Source organism: Fundulus heteroclitus, unplaced genomic scaffold (genome assembly GCF_011125445.2).
Source record: "Fundulus heteroclitus isolate FHET01 unplaced genomic scaffold, MU-UCD_Fhet_4.1 scaffold_447, whole genome shotgun sequence".
Taxonomy (NCBI): Eukaryota; Metazoa; Chordata; class Actinopteri; order Cyprinodontiformes; family Fundulidae; genus Fundulus; species Fundulus heteroclitus.
Window position 1 is genome coordinate 32,746 of NW_023396865.1, and position 27,515 is coordinate 60,260.

General features: G+C 39.1%; 1 protein-coding gene across 3 annotated transcripts in view; it reads left to right on the top strand.

Moving 5' to 3' along the window:
* Window positions 1-27,515, top strand: part of LOC118556033 (A-kinase anchor protein 6-like) — a 96,247-nt gene that overhangs the window by 27,510 nt on the left and 41,222 nt on the right. The window lies entirely within an intron of this gene.

Below are 27,515 nucleotides of genomic sequence, written 5' to 3' on the forward strand. Positions count from 1 at the left end.
TTGATTGCATCAAAGTCCCGACAAGCAGCATTCACTCCTGGAGAAGCATAGAGCCACAGGAAGAGTCGTCTACATTGTACTTGGCTTTGCTGCAATCCCTCATACTGAGCAAGCATAAAGCGACAGTGGGAAGAAAAACTCCCCATTAACGGGAAGGAAAACCTTCGGCAGAACCACGCTCAGTATGAACGGTCATCTGCCTCGACCGACTGGGGGTTACAGGAGACCGAGCAGAGACACAACAAGAGAGACAAAAAAGCACAGAAGCACACATTGATCCAGTATTCTGTTTTACATTAGATGGTAATAGCGTGTGAGCCGTCTTCTCTGGATAATGTCACAGTTAACAGAACGCCAGACCAGGTGTACCTTCTATGAAGAGCAAGAGAGAACAGAAAGTTAAAGCAGAAATGACGACACGCAATGCATAATTGAAGAACAGTAGAACTCTATACAGTGAGAAAATTAGATCCTGATGTCCTCCAGTAGCCTAAGCCTATAGCAGCAAAACTATAAAGGTAGCTCAGAGTAGCATGAGCCACTCTAGTTATAAGCTTTGTCAAAAAGGAAAGTTTTAAGATTAGTCTTAAAAGTAGACAGAGTCTCTGCCTCACTGACCAAAACTGGGAGTTGGTTCCACAGGAGAGGAGCCTGGTAGCTAAAGGATCTGCCTCCCATTCTACTTTTAGAGACTCTAGGAACCACCAGCAGACCTGCAGTCTGAGAGCGAAGTGCTCTGTTAGGAACATACGGGGTAATCAGAGCTCTGATATATGATGGAGCTTGATTATTAAGGGCTTTATACGTTAGAAGAAGAATTTTAAATTCTATTCTTGATTTAACAGGAAGCCAGTGAAGGGAAGCTAAAATTGGAGAAATATGATCCTGCTTGTTGATTTTCATCAGAACTCTTGCTGCAGCATTTTGGATCAGCTGAAGGCTTTGAACTGCATTTTGTGGACTTCCTGATAATAAAGAATTACAATAGTCCAGCCTTAAAGTAACAAATGCATGGACTAGTTTTTCAGCATCACTCCTGGACAGAATGTTTCTAATTTTGGCGATATTCCAGAGGTGAACAAAGGAAACTCTAGAAACCTGTTTAATATGGGATTTAAATAACATGTCTTTGTCAAAAATAACACCAAGATTTTTTACTTTATTAACAGAGGCCAAGTTAATGCCACCCAGATTAAGTGATTGGTTAAGAAGTTTATTTTTTGAGGACTCTGGCCCAAAGATTATAACTTCTGTCTTGTCAGAATTTAAGTGCAGGAAATTTAAAGTCATCCAGCTTTTGATGTCATCAAGACATGACTGCAGTGGAAGTAATTGATTGGATTCATCAGGATTTATGGATAAATATAGCTGAGTGTCATCAACATAACAGTGGAAATTAATCCCATGCTGTCTGATAATTTTGCCGATTGGAAGCATATATATAGTAAAGAGAATTGGTCCAAGGACTGAACCCTCTGGTACTCCACAGGTGACCCTAGAGTTTAAGGAGGATTTATTATTATTATTATTATTATAAGGAGGCCATGAGAATATCATTAGTGACCTTCACCAGAGCTATTTCAGTGCTATGATGAGCTCTGAAGCCTGACTGAAACTCTTCAAGTAGGTCATTACTTTGTAAATGTTCACAAAGTTGATTAGCAACTACTTTCTCAAGAATTTTAGATAAGAAAAGAAGATTAGATATAGGTCTGTAGTTTACTAACTCATCTTGATCAAGAGAAGGTTTCTTAAGTAAAGGTTTAATAACAGCTACTTTAAAAACCTGTGGTACATATCCATTTACTAAGGATAGATTAATCATGTTCAAAATAGGGCCACTGATCAAAGGGAATATGTCCTTAAACAACTTGATTGGGATTGGGTCTAACATACAGGTAGAAGATTTAGATGAAGCTAAAATTTTAGATAGCTCACAAAGCTCTACTGCTTCTAAACAGTTCAAACACTGAGCAGGTTCTAAAGATTCCTCCAATGCTGTCTCACTTACTGAGGACGAGGTAATCATGTTTGGGAGGATGACAATTCTTTTATTTTTAATGGCATCAATTTTATTTATGAAGAAACCCATAAAATCGTTACTACTAAGAGCTAAGGGAATGGATGGATCAACAGAGCTGTGGCTCTGGGTAAGTTTGGCAACTGTACTAAAGAGAAATCTAGGATTATTTTTATTCTCTTCAATTAATGATAAAAAAAAATGCTGCTCTAACTCTGCAAAGGTTCTTGTTATACAACAATAGACTGTCCCTCCAGATTAAGTAGGATTCCTCTTGGTGTGTAGAGCGCCATTTTCTCTCCAATTTCCTAACATTGTGCTTCAAGGAACGCAGCTCTGAATTAAACCAGGGAGCCAGCTTCCTGTGAATAATCACCTTCTTTTTCAAGGGAGCTACATTGTCTAAAGCAGAACGCAATGAGGAAGTCACACTGTTAGCAAAGGTATTGATTTGTAAAAGGGAAGAAACAGCATTGCTGCCATCTATAGGGCATTTCTGCCAATACTGAGGATATTAAAAAGGGGACAGACTCTTTAAGTTTTGATACAGCATTATCCAACAAAGATTTACTATAATGGAACCCTCTTTTGGGGGTGGAGAACTCAGTTAGATTAAACTCAAATGTTATTAAAAAATTATCAGACAGGACAGGGTTGTGAGACAATACTGCTAATTCTTCACAATCAATGCCATATGTCAGCACAAGGTCTAAAGTATGGAGCCGAGAGTGCGTCGGTTTATGCATATTTTGAGCAAAACCTATTGAATCTAGGATAGTGTTAAAGGCTACACTAAGGTTATCACATTCAGTGTCAACATGGATGTTAAAATCACCCACTATAATAACCTTGTCAGTATTTAACACCAAATCAGATAAGAAATCTGACAACTGATCCAAAAACTGAGTGTAAGGGCCTGGTGGACAATACAAAACAACAAACAGAAGAGGTTTTATTGCTTTGCAGTTTGGATGAGGGAAACTGAGGGTTAAATGTTCAAAAGAACTGTAATTATTAATTGGCCTGTGACTAATTAATAAATCAGACTGAAAGATAGTTGCCACTCCTCCTCCTCTGACCACAGATCTACGAATGTGGAAATTTGAATAACTGGAAGGAGTTGACTCATTTATACTAATGTAGTCCTCTTGTAGCCAGGTTTCTGTGAGACAAAATAAATCAATCTGATTATCAGAAATCAATTCATTAACTAACAAAGTCTTTGGAGGGAGAGACCTTATATTTAATAGACCACATTTAATTTTTTTATTTTTTGGTTCAAAGTGATCCGTATGGATTTTTATTAGATTTTTATGGTTTGTTCCTTCTAGATCAGTTTTTGATCTGTTAAGTTTTGGCCGTGGGAAAGACACCGTCTCAATAGGATAATGGCTGGGTAACAGTACAGAAGCTGCAGAGAGGTGTGTTAAAGTACGGCTCTGCTTCCTGGTCTGGACCCTGGGTTGTCAGCATTTAGGAGAACTAATAAATCCAGCCAGATTCCTAGAAAGAAGAGCTGCACCCTCCAAAGTGGGATGAATGCCGTCTCTCCTGATCAGACCAGGTTTTCCCCAGAAAGTTCGCCAGTTATCAATGTAGCCCACGTCGTTTTCCAGACACCACCTAGACAACCAGCGGTTGAATGACGACATGCGGCTAAACATGTCATCACTGGTCAGATCAGATAAGGGGAGCAGAGAAAATTACGGAGTCCGACATTGTTTTAGCAAACTCACACACCGAAGCAACACCAACTTTGGTGACCTCCGATCGGCGTGACCAGGTGTGATTACCGCCAGCATGAATAACAATTTCGCGGTATTTACACTTATCCTTAGCCAGTAGTTTTAGGTAGGATTCTGTGTCGCCCGTTCTGGCCCCTGGTAGGCATTTAACTATGGTCCCTGGTTTCTTTAGTGCCACATTTCTCACTATCGAGCTGCCAATAATTAAGGTCGGCTCCTCAGCGGGTGCGTCGCTGAGTGGTGAAAATCTACTAGAAACGCAGACGGACTGGTGGTGATCTGGGGGCTGGGATCCAGAGCTATGTTTCCTACGAACCGTCACCCAGCCAGCCTGGTTACCCGACCGTTCGGGTGCTACTGCTTTTGGTTAGCTATGTGAAGTTAGCCGGGTCTCCAATTCTGACACCCTTGCCTCCAAAGCTACAAAAACACTACATTTATTACATGTACCCTGGGTGCGATTTGCTGGAGGGAATGGGGGAGGGGTTTCCCCCCCTCTGGTTGTGATGTCCCCCCCTCTGGTTGTGATGTCCCCCCCTCTGGTTGTGATGTCCCCCCCTCTGGTCATTCATAGTTTATCCCTGGGGGGATACATTCCTCCCCCTTCTAAACTGAATAAGTAATATTATCATAACTTATCATATTATGCGAACTTATCATTAATTGAGGAGAATAAGAATAATCCTAGATTTCTCTTCAGTACAGTTGCCAAACTTACTCAGAGCCACAGCTCTGTTGATCCATCCATACCCTTAGCTCTTAGCAGTAATGATTTTATGGGATTCTTCATAAATAAAATTGATTCCATTAAAAATAAAATAATTGGCATCCTCCCAAACATGATTACCTCATCCTCAGTAAGTGAGGCAGCATTGGAGGAATCCTTAGAACCTGCGCAGTGTCTGAACTGTTTAAAAGCAGTAGAGCTTTCTGAGCTATCTAAAATTTTAGCTTCATCTAAACCTTCTACCTGTATGTTAGACCCAATCCCAACCAAGTTGTTTAAGGAGGTATTCCCTCTGATCAGTGGTCCTATTTTAGACATGATTAATGTATCCTTGGTAAATGGATATGTACCACAGGCTTTTAAAGTAGCTGTTATTAAACCTTTACTTAAGAAACCATCTCTTGATCAAGATGAGTTAGTAAATTACAGACCTATATCTAATCTTCTTTTCTTATCTAAAATTCTTGAGAAAGTAGTTGCTAATCAACTATGTGAACATTTACAAAGTAATGACCTACTTGAGGAGTTTCAGTCAGGCTTCAGAGCTCATCATAGCACTGAAACAGCTCTGGTGAAGGTCACTAATGATATTCTCATGGCCTCAGATAATGGACTTGTGTCTATACTTGTCCTGTTAGATCTCAGTGCTGCATTTGATACAGTTGATCACAATATTCTCCTACAAAGACTTGAGCATACTGTAGGGATTAAGGGAAAAGCATTAGGCTGGTTTAAATCTTATCTGTCGGACAGATTCCAGTTTGTTCATGTTAATAATAAATCTTCCTCAAACTCTAGGGTCACTTGTGGAGTACCACAGGGTTCAGTCCTTGGACCAATTCTATTTACTATATATATGCTTCCGATTGGCAAAATTATCAGACAGCATGGGATTAATTTCCACTGTTATGCTGATGACACTCAGCTATATTTATCCATAAATCCTGATGAATCCAATCAGTTACTTCGACTGCAGTCATGTCTTGATGACATCAAAAGCTGGATGACTTTAAATTTCCTGCATTTAAATTCTGACAAGACAGAAGTTGTAATCTTTGGGCCAGAGTCTTCAAAAAATAAAGTTCTTAATCAATCCCTTAATCTGGATGGCATTAACTTGGCCTCTGGTAATAAAGTTAAAAATCTTGGTGTTGTTTTCGACCAAGACATGTCATTTAAATCCCATATTAAACAGGTTTCCAGAGTTTCCTTTTTTCACCTCCGGAATATCGCCAAAATTAGAAACATTCTGTCCAGGAGTGATGCTGAAAAACTAGTCCATGCATTTGTTACTTCAAGGCTGGACTATTGTAATTCTTTACTATCAGGAAGTCCACAAAATGCAGTTCGAAGTCTTCAGCTGATTCAAAATGCTGCGGCAAGAGTTCTGATGAAAATCAACAAGAGGGATCATATTTCTCCAATTTTAGCTTCCCTTCATTGGCTTCCTGTTAAATCAAGAATAGAATTTAAAATTCTCCTTCTAACGTATAAAGCCCTTAATAATCAAGCTCCACCATATATCAGAGCTCTGATTACCCCGTATGTTCCTAACAGAGCACTTCGCTCTCAGACTGCAGGTCTGCTGCTGGTTCCTAGAGTCTCTAAAAGTAGAATGGGAGGCAGATCCTTTAGCTATCAGGCTCCTCTCCTGTGGAACCAACTCCCAGTTTTGGTCCGTGAGGCAGACACCCTATCTATTTTTAAGACTAATGTTAAAACTTTCCTTTTTGACAAAGCTTATAGTTAGAGTGGCTCATACCCTGAGCTATCTCTATAGTTGTGCTGTGATAGGCCTAGGCTGCTGGAGGACATCAGGGTCTAATTTTCTCACTCTACTGATTTCTACTGTTCTTCAGTCTACTGTTCTCCAGTTTTGCATTGTATTACATTGAAATGACTGTCGTCATTTCAGCTTTTAACTTTTTGCTCTCTCTCTTTTTCTTCATAGTAGGTACACCTGGTCTGGCGTTCTGTTAACTGTGACATCATCCAGAGAAGACGGCTCACCCGCTACTACCATCTAATGTAGAACAGATTACTAGATCAATGTGTGCTTCTGTGCTTGTTTGTCTGTCTTGTTGTGTCTCTGTTCTGTCTTCTGTAACCCCAGTCGGTCGAGGCAGATGACCGTTCATACTGAGCCCGGTTCTGCCGGAGGTTTTTCCTTCCCGTTAATGGGTGGTTTTTCTTCCCACTGTCGCTTCATGCTTGCTCAGTATGAGGGATTGCAGCAAAGCCATGTACAATGCAGACGACTCTCCCTGTGGCTCTACGGTTCCCCAGGAGTGACTGCTGCTTGTCGGGACTTTGATGCAATCAACTGGTTTCCTTATATAGGACATTTTTGACCAATCTGTATAATCTGACCCAATCTGTATAATATGATTGAACTTGACTTTGTAAAGTGCCTTGAGATGACATGTTTCATGATTTGGCGCTATATAAATAAAATTGAATTGAATTGAATTGAATTGAATCAGGGGTTTAATGTTCTCCGTAACTGTGAGGGACTTTCGTCATTTGGAAAATGAGCACAAAATATTCCGTGTACACTTTTTATTCAGAACTTTTAACAGAAAAATATTCCGTGTATACTTTTTATTCATCACTTTTAACAGAAGCTGCGCTGAACCAATGAAATCTGGCAGAGCTAGGACATTAGCCAATCAGAAGGAGAGTAGGGCGGGTCTTTGCAAAGCGGAAATCTACCATTTTGAGGTTTATTGGTGTTCAATAATTTTAACTTTTGGAAGAACATCTCAAACTGACCGCAGATGCATGAATAAAAGTAGCGATGGTCAAAGGTTTTCTTTGGATTTATGTGAACCAGCAGGTCAGAAAGTTCAGCGGATAGAACAGCTGACAACAACTTCCCTCGGTAAGTGTGTCTGTCGCTGTTATGTTTTATTTAAAACTGAAAGAGTAACGCTCTAGCTCGGCTAATTTAGCATGACGCGCTTTTTTTTAAGAAGAAGAAGGAGGGTTGGAATGTGAAACGATGTCCCGGTTTGACTGGGTGTGATTCGGAAAAAGTAAAAAAAAAAAAAATCAGAAATATTATTCCACCTGTGCTTTTCTGTAACAAAGAAGGTCGTGGAGGGGCTGTTGACCAACTCCAGCAGTCAATGAGCGAGAGGTGGGAACACAGAGTATGTAGGATTGATTTATATTGAATGTCACAGTGGACTTAATGTACAGGTGTGAAGAAGATGATGTAATGATGCAAGCTGCTGTCTTTTGGATAAGCTACAGTTTATAGAGGTTTTTGAAATTGCAAAGTGGAAAGGTGAGTGGACTGTGGACCAATTCAATTCAATTTATTTATATAGCGCCAAATCATGAAACATGTCAGAGAGACATAGGAGACACCTTCTGTCACTTTTTAATCCGATTTTGATGGATTAAAAAGGGGTGGTGCTTATTTTTTAATTGACCTTTAGATGACGTAATAATTAAATGATATAAAATTTATATTAAACGATATCAAATTTATATTAAACGATATAAAGTTTATATTAAACGATATCAAATTAATATTAATCGATATAAAGATTTATTCTTATCTTAAGCAATAATTAATCAATATAAAATTTATATTAATCGATATAAAATTTATATTAAATGATATCAAATTTATATTAATCGATATAAAATTTATATGAATTGATATCAAATTTATGTCAAAATTTAATTAAGCGGATAAATAATCCATCAACTTGCCGGATGTCCCGCCTCCATTTCCGGTCCCCCTGCCGGAAGTCCCGCCTATATGACATTATTAATATAAACCATTAATTTTACTTTATTTAATTATTTAATTCATTTATATACATCCAAATATTTTAATTCATTTATTCACATTGATCGAGTTGATGGCCCCATCCCCCACTTCCGGATTTCACACCCATCCTCCACCCATTTCCGGACCCATCCCCCACTTCCGAAATTCACACCCCTCCCCCACTTCCAGAAAGCAGAAGTCCCGCCCACCCCCTCACCCCGCCCCTGATCGCTTCTCTCATTGTATAAGGCCCTTTCTCAAGCCTCGATAGCGATTGAATCCTTTTCAACATGGCGTCCGAAACAACCAAGCTCCAATCTATTATTTCTGACACACCCGTCACGATCTACAACTATGAGAGCGGTGTCGGGCAAGCTCAGCAGACCCCTCGCAAGGCTACGCTGTCTCTATGCAGAACTCAGATGCCCCCGGCCTTACCTCTGCAAGAAGAATGGTCTTTGGAACCCTACGGAGTTCGCGGTAGATGGGGATACGTCTTCAAGTACGAAACCGGCGATATGTGTCTGTATCAGCTGGATGAAGGAGCCGACAAGCTGCAGACTATCCACTCCATGTGCATGCTAACCTCAAACGATTGGGCTGTTCTGAGACTCGTCATGCTCCGCAGACTAAACCCTCAAGATTCGAACGCAGCAGACACCGCTGTGAATCAAGAAACTGAGGACGGGATCATGGATTCACCCGCCACTAAGCGCTGCAAGCGGGTGCAGACCCTCCTGAATGAAACTGACGCAGATTCAACAAATAAGATCTTGACGGCAACATGGCAATCAAAGACGGGGGTTACCGGCCGATGGTTTTTCCGCGCAAGTCTGAGACAGGCTCAAGATAAAACGGTTATTTTTGTGCTTGACTATTATAATTCAGACTGTGGCGTGTTTAGAACTCTGTTAACCATTCCCTTTGATGCATGGCGTGACAAGATGGCTGCAATAGGAGATCGGATTTCAACGCTGTTTCACGAATGTCGCAACTGGAGAGACATTTTGGCGGTTAAGAAAGCGCTGGCTTTTTAGACCAGCCCTCTCATAACAGCCGATACCGCCCCTATCACAGTGAACCACACCCCTTCTCAGTATAAAAAAAACCTCCGGGACTCCGTGCAACTTCACTGACCAGACTTCTAACATCTGAGACCATGAAGAACTACACGGACAGCAGTGCTCCTACTCCACCGCCGTCTCCTTCAGCAGGTTCAACCGCTTCAGCATCACCGCAGCACGGATCCCCGGACAGCGACAAATTCTTCCCGGGGCCGTACCACCCACCCTCGCCAACCCCTGAATCATCTTATCCCCAAAGCGACAGCGACAGCGAGAGTCTCCTCACATCGCTGCAGAAGCATATCGAGGACTGGGCCAGTGCCCGCGGAGGTGTGCAAGTACGCCACGAGTACTTTGTTTTTGGGAATAAGAATTCTGCGCTTCCAGCCAGGCTTCCAGCCATGCCGTCTCTGTTAGAGACCCAGGAGGAAGATTCACAACTTCCCTCCGGCCAAGGAGATGCAGCCTCCCTGGAAGCTTCTCAGCCCGAGGACTCGCAAATTCCCTCCGGGCAGCCAGATGGTGAGAGCGGGGCGGATGAAAACGATGGCTGGATTCGCTTCGGCTTCATCAGAGCAGTGAAAACTGTGGTGCACCATCTTTTGAGCGCAGCGATCAACAAGTACATGCGTGATAATTGCTACGGATGCATCAATGATCGTCCAAGTCAGAGAGACCATGAATGTTTCGAGCAGCTTGAGGACGGGTTCTTTGAAAGCAATTACTACCGTGTAATGCCAGTGCTTTGTAACGCACGTTTCATCGGAGCCATTCAACAGTTTTTAGCCGCTCGCAACATCCACCAAGACAACGACACAGTCAACGCCGTCGCACAGGCCTATCTGTACGAATTGACGCTGGTCAAGCAGGTGCATGACCCCATCGACGAGGTGTGTGGTCAGGTCGTTCAAGAAAGCTCTGAATTCAGAGATCAGCTTGAAGCAGCATTGCAGTACTGGAGGGGATGCTGAAATCCAGTGCATGCATGTTTTCTCATGTCTTTCTTCAATATATATTATATGAGTGTTTTTTACAATGAGTTTGTGACATCGTATTAAATGAATGTAATTTCTTTATATGAAATTAGTATTTTCTACAATTAGCTTGTGATATATAAAATGATTGTTTTCTACAATTAGCTTGTGATATATGAAATCAGTGTTTTCTACAATGAGCTTGTGATATATTAAAGTAGTATTTTCTACAATGAGCTTGTGATATATAAAATGATTGTTTTCTACAATTAGTGATATATGAAATCAGTATTTTCTACAATTAGTTTGTGATATATGAAATGATTGTTTTTTTTTACAATGAGTTTGTGATATATGAAATTAGTGGGGTTTTTTTACATTGAGTTTGTGATATATGAAAGTAGTGTTTTTTACAATGAGTTTGTGATATATGAAATGAGTGTTTTTTACATTGAGTTTGTCATATATTAAATGAGTGTTTTCTACAATTACTTTATGACATCGTATTAAAATGAATCTTTCTCTAAATATGAAATGAACTTTTTCTACAATTAGTTTGTGATATATGAAATTAGTGGGTTTTTTTTACATTGAGTTTGTGATATATGAAAGTAGTGTTTTCTACAACGAGCTTGTGATATATTAATGTAGTGTTTTTTACAATGAGTTTGTGATATATGAAATGACTGTTGTTAGAATTAACCTGTGATATAATAAATGAATGTTAATAAAATTATATATAAAACCCAACCACATTCCTTCTACACTTTTCTTTCAACTAGAAAAAAAACATCCGTTACGGCCATGACGTGGAAACTAACATGGCACCACTCATCATTCTTGTTAATGTAACAGTGTTTTGAAACTCCAAATGGCCAGGAGCACCGTGTATTTGTTATATGTTAAGCAGCTTTCTGAGTTACCACCCTCCCCTTAGATTGGTGGTGTCTAAACTTTTTCACCCCACGAGGCAAAATGGTCAAATGGAAATTACTCACGGGCTGCAAAATTTTATTTTTTATTTTCAAAATAGTATTTTCTGTTTCAGTTTTACCAGCTGTACAAGAAAACTGAGTTGTACGTAATCTGTGTCCATCTACCTCTAGTTTTAAGTTTTGGTTTCGAGCAAAATTTGTGCCATTCTTTAATCAAGGTTGTAGAGAAATTCTTTTCAAGGGCTTCAAATGGCCTCAGGAAATAGTTTAGGCACTCCTGCCTTGGGCCATTGCCTACTAGGCAATCCCGTGGCGGCAGTGTGCACAACTAAGATAACATCCACAGATATTATAATCACAACACACGTCCTCAGCCGCGCTTCTCCCCTTGTGCCTGTTCTCCGTCTCACTCAGCAGTTACAAAAGAGAAGCCGGCATGCAGCTATGTAAAACCCGGTAAAATAAATAAATTAATAACAGCTCATTTTCTATTGTCTCCCTAGAGAGCTTGTCCATAAATTTGGCTTGTTTCTAAAAAATCCCGACTCCATCGTTCCACTTGCAGCGTTACTCTACAAAGAGCAGAATGACATAAGGGAATACTGTTTTGCTCAACATGATATCTAATGAAAACTTAAGTTTGAAGGGGTGTTTATTTAATAGCTTTTTAAAGTGAAAGTTTTAAAAGAAAAAATAACTTGATATAAGCAGAGACTGGTGCAAAGTCTTAAAATCAGCATCTCTACATGTGCCATCCCGTCCCACAACCACATTAGGGTATCAGATATTAAACCTTTATTTAGTCTTATTGAAGCACAACTTGTCTTTTACCAGAGAGATGTGAAAGTGGGACGGAGAACATGACAGGACACGTGACAGCTGTGTTTTCAATGTTGATTTCAGAACTCTTCCTGTTGCAGAACATTAGCGTTGTTAATTATGAATATAGGTTAAATATATTTCCTTTTATCGCTTGACGTCTGAAAACACTACATATCTGTTTTTTTTCTAATACCGACTACTTGTCATTTTTATGCAAATTATGATAATTTTGTTAGTAGTTCATGAGATATTTTAATATAGCAAATACTTCTAAGTATAAACATGTTAAAAGTTGAAGAACTTTTGCAACAGTTTATTTCTTTTCTAAAATGAAATTAAAACTTGGTAGAAACTGTCATGGTTTAGTTTTTGGTCCGTTTTTTTTTCCTGTTTTTTTCAGTTCCTCCTCTCACTCAGCTCACCCTCCAGGTTCGTGCGGGTAATTATATTTCTGATTCATTTTTAGTTGAGAACGGCAACCCTCAGGGGAGCGTCTTTAGTCCAGTTCTATTATGATAAACGATGTTTATAAGAAGGTTAAACCTGACATAGGAAAATCACTTTTTGCAGATGACGGGGCAGATTAGAAAGGATAAAAGTTTTTTAAATTCTTGGGGTTTGATAGTTTGCTTGCGTGGAAACTATTCAATACTAAGAAAGTATTTAATATTATGAGGTGTTTAACAGGAGGTGTATGGGGAGCTGATCGTATGGCGTTAAAAAAATTTATATATTGCATTAGTTAGATCAGTTCTAGATTACGGTTGTATAGTTTTTGATTCAGCCGCTAGTTCATCTTTAAAAAGGTTGGACATAAGGGTTAGGGTTAGCAAAATCAACTCCAATATCGGCGCTTCAGGTGGAGGTTGGAGAAATGCCATTAAGTCTTAGAAGGAAACTGTTGAGGGTAAATTATTGGACAAATTTCCAAAGTCAAAAAGAAACACATCTAACAAAAATAATACAAATTGAAAGTAGTAAAATTAAAAAGGAGGTATTTAGTAAGGGAATTATTCAGATAGTTGAGGAGTTAGGAATCAATAATTGGGCCGTTAGTCTAACTGCCTTAATGCCAGTTATACCATCATGGTTACTACCTCAATCTAGTGTTGATCCTTCTTTGTTATAAAAGATTAGTTCAAGCAATAACACGTTAAGTGTACAAGCTTATGTGAACACTTTGATACATGAGACATATGGGTATTATGTACATGTATTCACGGATGGGTAAAAAAATCCAGAGAATGGAAAAACAAGCTGTGCTTTTGACATTCCTGAATTAAAAGTTAAAGTGTTTAAAAGATTAACTGATCATTTCTCGGTTTATGCAGCAGAAATGATGGCAATCATGTTAGCATTACAATGGATAGAGGAAGTCAAACCCATGAGAATACTAATATGTTCAGATTCAAGCGCAGCATTGGCTAGTCTCAAAAGTGTGTCATCTAAATGTAGGGAGGATATTAGTTAGAAAGTTTATCATTATACCGAGTACGTAGTCTGGAGATTGATGTTCAGTTTTTATGGATTCCAGCACATAGTGGCATTGAGATGACAGATTCTTTAGCTAAAGATAAATAAGGTCCTACTTATGATCCTACATACGAAGCAAAATTAAGGTACAGTGGCAAAAATTATGGGATAATGGAAATAAAGAAAGACATTTACATAAGATACAGCAAAACGTGGAGGAAGAAGAGCCTCTGGGGAAGAGCAGGAGAGATGTTTAGCAGAATTAGACTAGGCCACACGAGGCTCACTACATATTATTGGGAAGCATCCATAGTTTCAGCATTCCAGAAACTGTGGAACATGTGCTGTTTAAGTGTATTAAATACTCAAATCAAAGAATGGCTCTAAGGAATGGACTGGAACAAGAAGGAATCAAACAACTGAACATTACAAATATCTTCTCAAATGAATACGGAAAGATGGTGCTTAAGATCATGTCATCTTATCTACAAACTAGACTAAACCTAAGGATTTAAGGAAAAGTAACTAAAGATCAAGTAGGTGGCGATAATGTTCCATTTGATTGCAAGACACCAGTAAAAAAAAAAGAAGAAGAAGAAGCAGCTCACCCTCCACTCCCTCAGCAATCTGTCACACCTGTTAGGCACTAATTAGTCAGAACTCCAAGTAAAAGTATAGGTACCTCTCAAAAATATGACTGGTAAAAGTCCAAGTCACTGACTGAAATATTACTTGAGTAAAAGTCTCTGAAATGTCTTGTACTTAAGTATGAAAATTACTGTAAAAATAGACATACTCAAGTAATGTAATAAAAAGTATAAGTAAAACAAAGCTAATGCAGTTTGAATGACATTTTTGTTAAACTTTAAAAGTCAAATTCACTTGAAATAATATAAACAGCCAAGTGCATGAGACATTTAGACCAAGCTTAGACAGAAAACTGTCTAAACTTTCTTCAAGTAAGGTCAGTGCTATGCGCTTTAAAATTGTACACAACCAAGTGCAGGCAAAATTTAGACCAGGGGGTGTATACTAAGCACACGGTTAACAAGGTCCGGCCAACCTACAGGAAGTGGTAAACCTGCTAATAGATACACCAGCAGTTTAGTTAAGAAAACTCTCTGCTATTAGATGCTTTAGCTATACCACAAGGTTAATTTAACCTGCTTTACCACTGAACCAGCTTCTTATCCTGTTGGTTGTGATGAACAAGCCCAGGCAAGTCCCAACTTTGTCGCAGTCAATCAGTAGGTGGGGTCAAAACACTTGCGTGCGTGACTGTTTTTTGTAACGAGTAACTAAACCAAACATTGAAAATGTATTGGAGTAAAAGTATGCAATTAAGTTCAGAAATATAGTGAAGTAAAAGTTATCAAAAAATTTTATACTCGAGAAAAGTATAAAGTACTCCAAAATATACTTAAGTACAGTAGTACTATACAACACTGCTGGTTTGTTCCCTATTTCAGCCGCTGGATTTTCCTGCCGTCCTCTGAGCTTCAATAGGCCTCTGTTAGCTGCTGGATTTCGTGCCTTCATCCGTACCTCAAGTTTTGCTCGCTGCTTCATTGCCTGGATCTCCTGCTACCCATGTACTACAGCAACCCTGCATCTCATCTACATTTCTCTTCTCATTCTGATTTCTTCATCCACTAATCATCTCTCTTTTTTGTGTACATTCATCCAAAGACAAATTTATAACAGAAACAAGTTTGATTTTAGTACGGTGAAAATATTTTAAATAAATGTTGTCAATGCCTAACAGATAAGATAATGAGCAAGGTGGGACAAGAGAAGGTAAAAAAAAACATCCCTGCCATTTTTAACACCAGAAGTAATTTATATACTTCCTGTTTGCGGTAAGGCGTATTGCGTCACTTCCTGTTGTTGCTGTGTGAACGACGGAGCTTTGCTCCAGGCTCTCTCGCTTTTTATCTTTAAACCTCTTTGCTGTAACATCTGTTTCCAAACATAAGCACTTTTAAAACATTGTCTGTGGCTGCTCATCACGTTTGGGAACTCCTCGTGTTTCACACGGTTTGTTCTTTGGCGTGATAATAGGGCGTTAGCCTAGCTTTAGCCTAGCGTTAGCCTAGCGCTAGCCAAGCCTTAGCCTCATAATGGCTTCTCCGTCCCTGACTAAGTCTCCTATCTGCTGCTCTCTGTGTCAGATGTTCAGTTATTCCTCTGCCTCCTTTAGTGATGATGGTACATGTAATAAATGTAGTGTTTTTGTAGCTTTGGAGGCGAGGGTGTCAGAATTGGAGACCCGGCTCCGTGCTGTTGAAAAACCAGCTGATAGCCGCTCTTTTGCTAGCGCGGAGCCGCATAGAGTAACTTCACGTAGTGAACCTAAAGCAGTAGCACCCGAGCAGCCTGGTAACCAGGCTGGCTGGGTGACAGTTCGTAGGAAGCATAGCTCTAGATTACAGACCCCAGATCACCACCAACCCATCTGCGTTTCTAATAAATTTTCCCCTCTGAGCGACAATCTCGCCGAGGAGCCGACCTTAATTATTGGCAGCTCCATAATAAGAAATGTGGCACTAAAGAAACCAGGGACCATAGTTAAATGCCTACCAGGGGCCAGAACAGGCGACATAGAATCCTACCTAAAACTACTGGCTAAGGATAAGCGTAAATACCGCAAAATTGTTATTCACGCTGGCGGTAATGACACCCGGTCACGCCGATCAGAGGTCACCAAAGTTGGTGTTGCTTCGGTTTGTGAGTTTGCTAAAACTATGTCGGACTCTGTAATTTTCTCTGGTCCCCTGCCTGATCTGACCAGTGATGACATGTTTAGCCGCATGTCATCATTCAACCGCTGGTTGTCTAGGTGGTGTCCAGAAAACGACGTGGGCTACATTGATAACTGGAGAACTTTCTGGGGAAAACCTGGTCTGATCCGGAGAGACGGCATCCATCCTACTTTGGATGGTGCAGCTCTTCTTTCTAGGAATCTGGCCGGATTTATTAGTTCTCCTAAATGCTGACAACCCAGGGTCCAGACCAGGAAGCAGAGCCGTAGTTTAACACACCTCTCTGCAGCTTCTGTACTGTTACCCACCCATTATCCTATTGAGACGGTTGTCTTTCCCACGGCCAAAACTTAACAGATCAAAAACTGATCTAAAAGGAACAAATCATAAAAACCTAATAAAAATCAATATGGTTCACCTTGAACCTAAAAATAAAATAATAAAATGTGGTCTATTAAATATAAGGTCTCTCCCTCCAAAGACTTTGTTAGTTAATGAATTAATTTCTGATAATCAGATTGATTTGTTTTGTCTCACAGAAACCTGGCTACAAGAGGACTACGTTAGTATAAATGAGTCAACTCCCTCCAGTTATTCAAATTTCCACATTCCCAGATCTGTGGGAAGAGGAGGAGGAGTGGCAACTATCTTTCAGTCTGATTTATTAATTAGTCCCAGGCCAACTAATAATTACAGTTCTTTTGAACATTTAACCCTCAGTTTCCCTCATCCAAACTGCAAAGCAATAAAACCTCTTCTGTTTGTTGTTTTGTATCGTCCACCAGGCCCTTACACTCAGTTTTTGGATGAGTTGTCAGATTTCTTATCTGATTTGGTGTTAAATACTGATAAGGTTATTATAGTGGGTGATTTTAACATCCATGTTGACACTGAATGTGATAACCTTAGTGTAGCCTTTAAAACTATCCTAGATTCAATTGGTTTTGCTCAAAATGTGCATAAACCGTCGCACTCTCGGCTCCATACTTTAGACCTTGTGCTGACATATGGCATTGATTGTGAAGAATTAACAGTATTTCCTCACAACCCTGTCCTGTCTGATCATTTTTTAATAACATTTGAGTTTAATCTAACTGAATTCTCCACCCCCAAAAGAGGGTTCCATTATAGTAGATTTTTATCGGATAATGCTGTATGAAAACTTAAAGAGTCTGTCCCCTTCTTAATATCCTCAGTATTGCAGAAATGCCCTGTAGATGGCAGCATTGCTGTTTCTTCCCATTCACAAATTGATACCTTTGCTAACAATGTGACTTCCTCATTGCGTTCTGCATTAGACAATGTAGCTCCCTTGAAAAAGAAGGTGATTATTCACAGGAAGCTGGCTCCTTGGTTTAATTCAGAGCTGCGTTCCTTGAAGCACAATGTTAGGAAATTGGAGAGAAAATGGCGCTCTACACACCAAGAGGAATCCTACTTAATCTGGAGGGACAGACTATTGTTGTATAACAAGACCCTCCGCAGAGTTAGAGCAGCATATTTTTCATCATTAATTGAAGAGAATAATAATAATCCTAGATTTCTCTTTAGTACAGTTGCCAAACTTACCCAGAGCCACAGCTCTGTTGATCCATCCATTCCCTTAGCTCTCAGTAGTAATGATTTTATGGGATTCTTCATAAATAAAATTGATGCCATTAAAAATAAAATAATTGGCATCCTCCCAAACATGATTACCTCGTCCTCAGTAAGTGAGGCAGCATTGGAGGAATCTTTAGAATCTGCGCAGTGTTTGAACTGTTTAGAAGCAGTAGAGCTTTCTGAGCTATCTAAAATTCTAGCTTCATCTAAACCTTCTACCTGTATGTTAGACCCAATCCCAACCAAGTTGTTTAAGGACATATTCCCTTTGATCAGTGGCACTATTTTAGACATGATTAATCTATCCTTAGTAAATGGATATGTACCACAGGTTTTGAAAGTAGCTGTTATTAAACCTTTACTTAAGAAACCTTCTCTTGATCAAGATGAGTTAGTAAATTACAGACCTATATCTAATCTTCTTTTCTTATCTAAAATTCTTGAGAAAGTAGTTGCTAATCAACTTTGTGAACATTTACAAAGTAATGACCTACTTGAGGAGTTTCAGTCAGGCTTCAGAGCTCATCATAGCACTGAAACAGCTCTGGTGAAGGTCACTAATGATATTCTCATGGCCTCAGATAATGGACTTGTGTCTATACTTGTCCTGTTAGAGCTCAGTGCTGCGTTTGATACAGTTGATCACAATATTCTCCTACAAAGACTTGAACATACTGTAGGGATTAAGGGGAAAGCATTAGGCTGGTTTAAATCTTATCTGTCAGACAGATTCCAATTTGTTCATGTTAATAATAAATCTTCCTCAAACTCTAGGGTCACCTGTGGAGTACCACAGGGTTCAGTCCTTGGACCAATTCTCTTTACTATATATATGCTTCCGATAGGCAAAATTATCAGACAGCATGGGATTAATTTCCACTGTTATGCTGATGATACTCAGCTATATTTATCCATAAATCCTGATGAATCCAATCAATTACTTCGACTGCAGTCATGTCTTGATGACATCAAAAGCTGGATGACTTTAAATTTCCTGCATCTAAATTCTGACAAGACCGAAGTTTTAATCTTTGGGCCAGAGTCCTCAAAAAATAAACTTCTTAACCAATCACTTAATCTGGGTGGCATTAACCTTGCCTCTGGTAATAAAGTAAAAAATCTTGGTGTTATTTTTGACCAAGACATGTCATTTAAATCCCATATTAAACAGGTTTCCAGAGTTTCCTTTTTTCACCTCCGGAATATCGCCAAAATTAGAAACATTCTGTCCAGGAGTGATGCTGAAAAACTGGTCCATGCATTTGTTACTTCAAGGCTGGACTATTGTAATTCTTTACTATCAGGAATTCCACAAAATGCAGTTCAAAGCCTTCAGCTGATCCAAAATGCTGCAGCAAGAGTTCTGATGAAAATCAACAAGAGGGATCATATTTCTCCAATTTTAGCTTCCCTTCATTGGCTTCCTGTTAAATCAAAAATAGAATTTAAAATTCTTCTTCTAACGTATAAAGCCCTTCATAATCAAACTCCATCATATATCAGAGCTCTGATTACCCCGTATGTTCCTAACAGAGCACTTCGCTCTCAGACCGCAGGTCTGCTGGTGGTTCCTAGAGTCTCTAAAAGTAGAATGGGAGGCAGATCCTTTAGCTATCAGGCTCCTCTCCTGTGGAACCAACTCCCAGTTTTGGTCCGTGAGGCAGACACCCTGTCTACTTTTAAGACTAGGCTTAAAACTTTTCTTTTTGACAAAAATTATAACTAGTGACTCATGTTACTCTCAGCTACCTTTATAGTTTTACTGCTATAGGCTTAGGTTACTGGAGTATATCAGGATCTAATTTTCTCACTATATTGAGTTCTACTGTTCTTCAATTATGCATTATGTGTTGTCATTTCTGCTTTAACTTTCTGTTCTCTCTCTTTTCTCTTCATAGTAGGTACACCTGGTCTGGCGTTCTGTTAACTGTGACATCATCCAGAGAAGACGGCTCACCCGCTACTACCATCTAATGTAGAACAGATTACTAGATCAATGTGTGCTTCTGTGCTTTTTGTTTCTCTTGTTGTGTCTCTGTTCTGTCTTCTGTAACCCCAGTCGGTCGAGGCAGATGACCGTTCATACTGAGCCCGGTTCTGCCGGAGGTTTTTTTTCCCGTTAATGGGTGGTTTTTCTTCCCACTGTCGCTTCATGCTTGCTCAGTATGAGGGATTGCAGCAAAGCCATGTACAATGCAGATGACTCTTCCTGTGGCTCTACGGTTCCCCAGGAGTGAATGCTGCTTGTCGGGACTTTGATGCAATCAACTGGTTTCCTTATATAGGACATTTTTGACCAATCTGTATAATCTGACCCAATCTGTATAATATGATTGAACTTGACTTTGTAAAGTGCCTTGAGATGACATGTTTCATGATTTGGCGCTATATAAATAAAATTGAATTGAATTGAATATTAATCGATATAAAATTTATATTGATATCAAATTTATGTCAAAATTTAATTAAGCGGATAAATAATCCATCAATTTGCCGGATGTCCCGCCTCCATTTCCGGTCCCCCTGCCGGAAGTCCCGCCTATATGACATTATTAATATAAACCATTAATTTTACTATATTTAATTATTTAATTCATTTATATACATCCAAATATTTTAATTCATTTATTCACATTCAATTATTTAATGCATTTATTCACATCCAATTATTTAATTTGTACACATTCAATTATTTAATTTATCTTATATACGCTCAATTTTGACGCTCAGCAGCAGCATAGCAGTCAGACTTACGTAATATTTGCTGAATTCCTATCATACGGAGCAAAACCTCCCGCACCGTTTGCGCAGAAATAATCCGGAGGACCCTTTAAGAAAACCTATTCGTCTTTAGTCCTCCCTCCAAACTAAATGCATTTACAGCGGTGTCTGCTGGATCACGAACTCAGGAGATCTGTTAGGGCGAGAGCACGCGTGTGGGCTTTGGACGATGCAAATCAGTTATTTCGCAGTGACCAGCGCACAACACCTTTTTTAGACATAGGTAATAAGTAGAAGCAGGAAACAAATCAGTTATTTCGCAGTGACCGCAGCTTTGCCGCTGACCAGCGCACAACACCTTTTTTAGACATAGGTAATAAGCAGAAGCAGGAAACAAATCAGTTATCTAGCTGAACAGACGCAACTCAGCGATTCACGTAACAACGGTTTCAGATTATGTCACTAAAACTCAACACTCTCTTGGTAAACGCAACCTCTCAGAGACTTGTATATAAAAATCCTGTGCAATGCATTCACGGGATGAAAGCTCATCATGTCAGAAGCAGCACGGGTCGTAACTAACGCTCAAATTCACGCCGACTCTCACAACACTAGAACTGCACAAGCTCAACAAGAGAATTCTGAAAAATAAGTGGTGTGTGTTCTTCCTGTGGGGTTGCATAAATATCCAGACATTATTTCTCAATAAACTACATATTAAAAGGGTGGCTCAAGATGTTTGATGTTGGTTTCTGTTAAAATGTTAAACTTTTACTGATAAACTGTATTTGTAAAGCACTTTTCAGTTCTGCCTCACAGAGGTTAAAAACAAAACAGAGAAAAAGGTTATATAGATGAATTACAGTAATTAATGAGGAATGGCTGAAAAACAGTTGTGGAGTTTAATGAAGAAACTGCATTAAATATGAAAACTTAACACAACCTATGATCATGAAAAAGCTAAATGTTTTGACAGGGTCTGCAATAATGACACAATTTAAAAGACATAATGCTGGCCCAAGATGTTGATTATGTTAACTTCCATGAAAACTGAACTTAGTTATCTGCTGCGAGTAAGATATCAGGGGCTTCTCATTTTGCCTCTCTGTGTATTAATATAACACATATAACACTTTACATACTAAAACACAGAGCTTTCTTTTTTAACAGAATCAAATATTCTTTATGAATTTTTACAACATTTTTGGCTTTTGAGTTAACCCTGGCTGAACAGAAGTTGGGTTTTATTATCGATATGTCCATAAATTCTAAAACAAGACGATTATAAAACTGGTGCAGTTTCAAAAGCTTTTACAGTTGGATTTGTCTTTGTCTAGTCTTTGAAACACAGTTTGTAAAGTTTAGTACACCTTGTTTTTCAAACCTAAGGTTTTAGTGCTCTGTTGTGTGGAGACGGATGTGGTACTAAAATGCCCCATTTCTTAATTCTATAGCATAGTCTTTGCTGTTCCAATATTTTATATGTGCGTGAAACCTACAGAAAGGTTTATTGTCCTCTTTATAAATAAAATGTTTTGCTTTGGATATTAGTGTTACAGCAGCAGGCAGCTTTGAGTAAGCTCAGACAGGCTTTCTGCCCTTCCTCTGTGAACGTTTTTGTGTTTCACGGGCAAAATCTAAAAAAGTTTTACCATATTCCATTTTTTTTTACACGTCTAATTCTGCGATTCCATACACATATTCCACATTGTGGTGTGGGCTTGGATCAACTCGCCGTTCATTCTGCTTCCAAACTAAAAAATATATATATTGAACTTGATTGTTTGTGTGAGAGCCTCACATTTAGATACATGTATTACGCTTAGCTTTTATTTACAACACCAAGCATCTATCCATGTAGTTGGTCAGAAAAAAAGAGAAAAAACACGCAAAACAGTAATGGAACATCTTACACAGTTTGTGAGAATCAACTTCACATATCTGCATCTAGAGTGCAGAGATTGATCCTTGTCTTTGCCCTCTCTGACGACTGAACAATCAGTCCCATCTGCTTCCTTTAAAGTCACTCCAAATTAGCCCTAGTGCTTAGCAGCAAGTGTCAAGACAGACTTTCATGCTTGCTTAGTATGAGGGATTGCTGCAAAGCCACGGACAATGCAGACAATCAACCGGTTCCCGATTTTTTGACCAATCTGTATAATCTGATTGATTTTGACTTTGTAAAGTGCCTTGAGATGGCATGTTTCATGAATTGACACTATATAAATAAAATTTAATTGAATTAAAAAAAAAAGCACTAAAGACTCAGCCCAGATTGATGCATCAGGACAGATACTAGAAGAAGAAAATTGCGGCTATCCTCTAATGAATTACATCTACAAGGAAATCTTTGTAGAACCTTCTTCATATGGAGGATATTTAAAACAGATGTGTTTTAAATATAACACTATGCAGGGCTTGAGGAAGAATAATGGCAGAAATGTACCGTACAACCTTATCTCACTGGTTAAGTCACTCTGACCACTGGCAAACAAACTCGCACAACGTCAAGCACAAGACAGAGTCACAGACTTTACCCCCCATAATGATTTAAGAAAATCACAATTTTCTTAAATGTAATGTACGGAGCCCATCAGGCCTTCGAACAAAATTAAAAAAAAGAACATTTGCTGAACATTCATTCCTGTTTTCCAAAGGCCGCAGAGCCCCAGATCCTCCTCTACGTATCACGGAACATGCCTGTCCTCAAGACCTTCAGATTACTTCGCTGTGATACACAGCAGGCCCTCGATGCACGTTTATCAGACATGACAGTTTCCAGAATCAGCTTGGGTCTTTTCCCGGGAATTACGGAATATCTGTGATGATACGTGGCAGAAAAAAGAAAAACAAAAGGATAAACAGGAACAAATACTTAAAAGTCATTAACTGTCAGATGCAACCTGCCACAGAGACATCATCAACCACCAAATCATATAAACTGGGTTTATTAAACATTAGATCTCTGTCAGGAAAATCTCTTTTAATTAATGACTTTATTATTGACAACAATCTTGATGTTATGTTTTTAACAGAAACATGGTTATATGAATCTAATGAACCAGTTATACTGATGGAGTCAACACCTCCAAACTACAATTTCCTTTGTGAGAGCAGACAGCAAAGGAAAGGTGGAGGAGTAGCAACATTGTTTAATGATTCACTAAAGTGTAAAAAGGTGTTTTTAGGAAAATTTGACTCTTTTGAACATTTGGCTCTCAAGGTAAAGAGCCCGGTACGAACTATGTTTCTGAATGTTTACAGGCCTCCTAAGTCCACATCAAACTTTTTTAAGGATTTTAGTGACCCCTTGTCTGTGATATGTGTTGATTATGACTGTTTAATTATTGTGGGAGACTTTAACTTTCACGTTGACAACCCTGAAGACAGAAGTACAAAAGAAGTGTGTGACACATTTAGAAACTTTGGTTTAACTCAACATGTTAAACAGCCAACACACAAACAGGGACATATTTTAGACTTGATCATCTAAACATTTCTAAAGTCAATGTAACTGATGTTGCCTTATCTGATCACTTTTCTGTTACCTTTGAGAGCATCATTACCAGTGACTCATTTAGCCAAAGGGACATCGTAAGAAAATGTACCTTTAAGGACAATGCCACAGAAACTTTTATTCAAGCTTACTCTGCTACCTCAACCTTGGGCTGCAACTCAGCTGATGAACTAGTAGATAACTTTCAGTCTAAAGTCTCAGACATCATTAACTGCATTGCTCCAGTCAAAGTGAAGGTTTTTTCCGGGAAGAAAAAATCTCCTTGGAGAAATGCTCCAGCAGTTAGAGGTGAAAAAAGGGAATGCCGGAAAGCTGAACGCAGGTGGAGAAAGAACAGACTTCAAGTTCACTATGATATCTATAAAGAGAGACTTTACAGATATAACTTACAACTGAAAAATGCAAGAGAATCTTTCTTCTCTGAGATCATTAAGAAAAACATTAATAATGCTCGTGTCTTATTTGCCACAGTCGACAGGTTAACAAATCCTCCTGTGTCCGTGGCTTCAGAACTCCACTCCACCAGGGCCTGCAATGAATTTGCAAACTTCTTTACTGAAAAAATCCAAAAGATTAGAGGATCTGTTTGTACATCCATACTAAGTTCAGTACCAACGTTGTCTCCTACCAGAATTGATTTTGACCAAATGTCCCAATTCTGCCAAATAAACTCCAAAAGCTTAGAGCAGATAATTCAGCAGTTAAGTTCCTCCTCAAGCTGCCTTGATGTTCTCCCCACAGCTTTCTTTAAAAAAGTTTTACCTGTCATAGCGTCTGATTTGACTCAGATAATAAACACGTCCCTTCTGTCAGGTGTTTTCCCCCAGTGCCTAAAAACAGCAATTATCAAACCACTGCTGAAAAAGAACAATTTAGACAAACGTCTACTCCAGAACTACAGGCCCATCTCAAACCTCCCCTTTATCAGTAAGATCATTGAAAAAGTTGTAGTTCAACAATTAAACACCTTCTTAACAATGACCAGCCGCTTTGATGTTTTCCAGTCTGGCTTCCGTGCTCACCACAGTACAGAGACCGCCCTTATCAAGGTGTTTAATGACATCCATATAAATACAGACTGTGGAAGAACCACCGTGCTGGTACTATTGGACCTCAGTGCAGCATTTGATACTGTCGATCACTCCATTCTGTTAGAACATCTGGAGAACTGGGTCGGCCTCTCTAGTACAGCTCTCAACTGGTTTAAATCCTACTTAAAGGACAGGGACTTTTTTGTATCAGTAGGTAACTTTACATCAGAGATGACAAAAATCACATGTGGGGTTCCACAAGGGTCCATCCTGGGTCCCCTCCTATTTAATATCTACATGCCCCCTCTAGCTCAGATAATAATAAAAAACATCAGCTACCATAACGATGCAGACGACACACAGCTCTACATCACCATGTCACCAGGTGACTATGGACCAGTTCAGGCACTGAGTAAATGTCTTGAAGAAATCAATGCGTGGATGTGCCAAAACTTTCTTCAATTGAATAAAAACAAAACAGAAGTAATAATCTTTGGACCAATAGAGGAAAGATCAAAAGTTAACACACAGCTTCAGTCGCTTCAGCTAAAAACCACTAATCAGGCCCGAAATCTGGGAGTAGTGATGGACTCAGACCTGAACCTTCAAAAGCATCTAAAGACAATTACAAGGTCGGCTTTCTATCACCTGAGGAACATTTCCAGGATTAAAGGACTAATGTCTCAGCAGGATCTGGAAAAACTAATCCATGCGTTTATTTTTAGTCGAATTGATTACTGCAACGGTGTTTTCACAGGTCTGCCTAAAAAGTGGATCAGACAGATGCAGCTGATCCAGAACGCTGCTGCCCGCGTCCTCACTAAGACTAAGAAAGTAGAGCACATAACCCCAGTTCTAAAGTCCTTACACTGGCTCCCTGTATCTCAGAGAATAGACTTTAAAATACTTCTGTTAGTCTATAAATCCCTAAATGGCTTAGCACCTAAATACATTACAGACTTGTTATCAGTGTATCAACCCTCCAGACCACTCAGGTCTTCTGGCTCCAGCCTTCTCTGCATACCTAGAACCAGAACTAAACAAGGAGAAGCATCATTTAGTTCCTATGCCCCGCTTATCTGGAACAAACTTCCAGAAAACTGTAAAAGTGCGGAAAGCCTGAGTTCTTTTAAATCAAGATTAAAAACACAGCTGTTTAAAATTGCCTTTGACTGTTCTAGTTAACATTCATGTGTTGTCAGTTGCATCTGTGTACAATATACACAAAGAAAAGTGGTTAGAAACTTCCATTCCTGTTCATCTTAACTTTTACAAAATAGTTTATGTCTTGTCAAAGAGATTAGTTTGATTTAAGTTAGTTGAAACATTATAAAATGTACATATACATGTTTATTGTATATAAATATGTGTGTGTATTTACGGATTATATGCAACGTAATGGTTCATAATACATATTTGAAATTTCGTTCAATAGCTTTAACCTGTCTGGTTTTGGTTTTCCTATATGCTGTTTGAATCCAACAACATTGTGGTTTAGCAGTCATTCATTAACCTAGTAAACTGTGCGTATTTGTAGTGCATGTATTTGTAGTTACACTGCATAAAACAGAAAAATTCAGCCAGCAGTAAGATTAAAACAACAAATTATGCTGTGGTAAAGCTTAGAAATGCTTTCGTAAAAGCGGCAGAGTTCAGCTTTCAAAAAAAAAAAAAAAAAAAAAAGACAGAAAAACAAAGACGGATGACTAGTATATTCAATTCAATTTTATTTATACAGCGCCAAATCATGAAACATGTCATCTCAAGGCACTTTACAAAGTCAAGTTCAATCATATTATACAGATTGGGTCAGATTATACAGATTGGTCAAAAATGTCCTATATAAGGAAACCAGTTGATTGCATCAAAGTCCCGACAAGCAGCATTCACTCCTGGGGAACCGTAGAGCCACAGGAAGAGTCATCTGCATTGTACATGGCTTTGCTGCAATCCCTCATACTGAGCAAGCATGAAGCGACAGTGGGAAGAAAAACCACCCATTAACGGGAAAAAAAACCTCCGGCAGAACCGGGCTCAGTATGAACGGTCATCTGCCTCGACCGACTGGGGTTACAGAAGACAGAACAGAGACACAACAAGAGAAACAAAAAAGCACAGAAGCACACATTGATCTAGTAATCTGTTCTACATTAGATGGTAGTAGCGGGTGAGCCGTCTTCTCTGGATGATGTCACAGTTAACAGAACGCCAGACCAGGTGTACCTACTATGAGAGAAAAGAGAGAGAACAGAAAGTTAAAGCAGAAATGACAACACATAATGCATAATTGAAGAACAGTAGAACTCAATATAGTGAGAAAATTAGATCCTGATATACT